The sequence below is a fragment of the Acipenser ruthenus genome, unplaced genomic scaffold (assembly GCF_902713425.1).
Source record: "Acipenser ruthenus unplaced genomic scaffold, fAciRut3.2 maternal haplotype, whole genome shotgun sequence".
Taxonomy (NCBI): domain Eukaryota; kingdom Metazoa; phylum Chordata; class Actinopteri; order Acipenseriformes; family Acipenseridae; genus Acipenser; species Acipenser ruthenus.
Genome location: NW_026707476.1, coordinates 1 through 2,500, shown reverse-complemented (window position 1 = coordinate 2,500; position 2,500 = coordinate 1).

The following is a 2,500-nucleotide window of genomic DNA, read 5'->3' as shown; positions in this document are numbered from 1 at the left end:
GCAGGGGCGACTTAACCGCACGGGAAATCCTCCCCCAACACGGCTCCTGCCCGGGCACGAGGCCTCCGGAACCGGCCCGACAGCTCAACCGACCAGCATCGACATCGCCCGGGGGGAGGGGGACGGGACACGCGCGGATCGGGGGGAAGGAACTCAGGCAAGGCGACTTAACCGCAATGGAAATCATCCCGACCTGGCTCCTGGCTCCTAAACCGGCACGAGAACCGCCCCTCTCAATGGACACGTGCGAGGCGCGCTCACATCCTGCCCAGAAATAGAACCTCAATCCCCGGGCTTCAGCGTACAACACCGTGAAGTCTCAAGCGTTCGGCCCGATCCTTGGACTCCCATCCGGAGAGAGCGATGGTGTGGCGACCAAACTCGGCTCCGCTCACCCCAGTCCACGGTAGGGTGGGTCGGGCAGGGTTCCTCAGATCAAGCACGGTAAGACTTGGGTCTATAATGCGCGCGCGTGCGTATGGATTTCGTGAAGGACCCTTTGCCCACAACAGAGAGAGACCATCCGGGAAGACAAGGAGGAATCCCGTCAACTCCTGCCCAGCCACAGACTCCAAAGGACGGCTCCAAACGGGTCCTTCACATGCATTCTGACACCTCGGGTCCTGACTTAGTCAAACCATTTTGATCAAAAAACCCTGTCGACGGAAATCTCCGCGGACCCCCCCGTTGTACCTTGACCGCGGGACCCTGAAGGGAGGGAGGTCCCGGGTCCTTGGGAACAGGAGTCGCCGCCGCCCCGCAGCCCCGTTTCGCCTCCGCCCTCGGCAGACTTCCACAAACGGCCCCGAGGTGGCCATGGTCATCTAATGTTAAAGATAGGGAACATGACCATGTTTTTTTGAAAACTTTGATTCTGACGGAGCCGAAAAAGTCCGGACTCTGGTCATATAATGTTAAAGATAGGGATTTCCCTCCGAAAATTCCCCTCAACATGACCATGGCTCCCAAATCACCTCCGGAGAAGGTAGACATGACCAGAGACTGAAAGGGAACGCACGGAGGAGCCAAGGGCGCAAACCCCAGTTCTCGAGCCGGAAATGGGAGCCTCCAGGCCCGCATGAACGGGCGCCCGGGCACGGGAGGTCAACCCCCCCCCCCTTCCCGCAACGTGACCAGAGCTTGGCCAGGTCCTTAAGGGGGCTTAGCCCGGTCCTGAGCCCGAGGAACGGGGCCTCCAGCCCGGCCTGAACCGGCGCCGGGCGCGGGAGGGGGCCACCGGGCAGACTTCCAAGGGAGGATGTCGCCAGGGGGTGAAGGGGGACCCTGACCGGGGTGCAGGGCCTCCCACACGGCTTAGATCGGTCGCTCGTGCCCTTAGAATGAACCTCCGTCCTGACTTAGAAATATTTTTTTGATCGAAAATGCCGTGCCCCTAGTAATATGCACCTACCTCCCCAGTGTATCTGCCATCTAGTTGCATTAAGGGAGGAAGCCACGAGTTCACAGGGACCTCCTGGAACTCTCGCTCCGTAACACATAGCAAATCTGTCCCTTCAGAAGAAGGTAACTTTTAATTGGAGCTCTGGTCATGTCAGCTACTTCTGCCCATGGTCATGTAGGCTAATTCTGCCTCTGGTCATGTCAGCTAATTCCGCCTATGGTCATATTAGCTAATTCCGCCTCTGGTCATGTCAGCTAACTCCGCCTATGGTCATGTCAGCTAACTGTGCCTATGGTCATGTCAGCTAACTGTGCCTATGGTCATGTCAGCTAACTCCGCCTATGGTCATGTCAGCTACTTCTGCCCATGGTCATGTCAGCTACTTCTGCCTATGGTCATGTCAGCTACTTCTGCCTATGGTCATGTCAGCTAACTGTGCCTATGGTCATGTCAGCTAACTGTGCCTATGGTCATGTCAGCTAACTCCGCCTATGGTCATGTCAGCTAACTGTGCCTATGGTCATGTCAGCTAACTGTGCCTATGGTCATGTCAGCTACTTCTGCCCATGGTCATGTCAGCTACTTCTGCCTATGGTCATGTCAGCTACTTCTGCCTATGGTCATGTCAGCTACTTCTGCCTATGGTCATGTCAGCTAACTGTGCCTATGGTCATGTCAGCTACTTCTGCCCATGGTCATGTCAGCTACTTCTGCCCATGGTCATGTCAGCTACTTCTGCCCATGGTCATGTCAGCTACTTCTGCCTATGGTCATGTCAGCTACTTCTGCCTATGGTCATGTCAGCTACTTCTGCCTATGGTCATGTCAGCTAACTGTGCCTATGGTCATGTCAGCTACTTCTGCCCATGGTCATGTCAGCTACTTCTGCCCATGGTCATGTCAGCTACTTCTGCCCATGGTCATGTCAGCTACTTCTGCCCATGGTCATGTCAGCTAATTCCGCCTCTGGTCATGTCAGCTAATTCCGCCTCTGGTCATGTCAGCTAATTCCGCCTCTGGTCATGTCAGCTAACTGTGCCTATGGTCATGTCAGCTAACTGTGCCTCTGGTCATGTAGGCTAATTCCGCCTATGGTCA